Source organism: Poecilia latipinna, unplaced genomic scaffold (assembly GCF_001443285.1).
Source record: "Poecilia latipinna isolate Pla-1442-1.1 unplaced genomic scaffold, P_latipinna-1.0 Scaffold6083, whole genome shotgun sequence".
NCBI lineage: Eukaryota > Metazoa > Chordata > Actinopteri > Cyprinodontiformes > Poeciliidae > Poecilia > Poecilia latipinna.
The window spans coordinates 1-749 of record NW_015118699.1 but is presented as its reverse complement, the minus strand read 5'-3'; the positions used below and the strand labels follow the sequence as shown (position 1 = coordinate 749).

Sequence of the window (749 nt, the reverse complement as noted above, 5' to 3'; positions counted from 1 at the left end):
GCTTTCTATAAAGATGGTGTCTTCATTGGCAATGAGTCTTCAGGTCACATGACCCTCCTCCATGTCTCCAGCTCTGATGAAGGCCTCTATAAGTGCAGCATCAGCGGTCAGGGAGAGTCTCCATCCAGCAGGATCTCTGTGGAAGGTCAGAGGATGAAAATATTGTTAGACTTTTGCTTTCAGAAGAAATTGATGGGCAATTATTTAATAAATCACTTTATTCTAGAGAAACCAACAACCAGTTCTGATCCTCCAACCACTTCTGGTTCTCCATCCTCTCCTTCAGGTCAGGAGGTTCAATCATCCAGCTGTCTGAGTTCTAATACATGTTTAATACATATTTAATAAATATTTATATTTCAGAGAAACCAACCACTCAGCCTCCTCCTCTTCATTATGTTCTTTATTCTATTGTCTGCATCATTCCACTGGTTTTACTTCTGCTACTGGTTCTACTGGTGAGACGAGGAATTCATAGGAAAGAGACTCAACATACAAGTAAAGTTTATTTTGCATAATAATTTTAAAACACAATAATCATTATATCCAGTAGTTTTTCCATATCCTTTTCAAATCTAACTCACATGTCCAAAAGCTCTTATTCCTGTCAGATTCTTTGTTTTAAACAAAGTTTTAACAAAGTGAATTAATTGTTTATTTTTTATTCCAGGTGAAGAACAGGAAGTTGAAGATGACAGAATCTTCTACAGTGATGTCAGAATAAAACAGCATCATGAGAAAAAAACATT

The 749-nt window shown here is 36.2% G+C and overlaps 1 long non-coding RNA gene across 1 annotated transcript; it reads left to right on the top strand.

The window, feature by feature from the left end:
- Nucleotides 1-6: 6 nt before the first annotated feature.
- LOC106943816 (uncharacterized) lies at nucleotides 7-749 on the top strand. The gene is made up of 3 exons (XR_001424021.1): nucleotides 7-145; nucleotides 364-498; nucleotides 671-749. It is a non-coding gene; the product is annotated as an uncharacterized LOC106943816 (long non-coding RNA).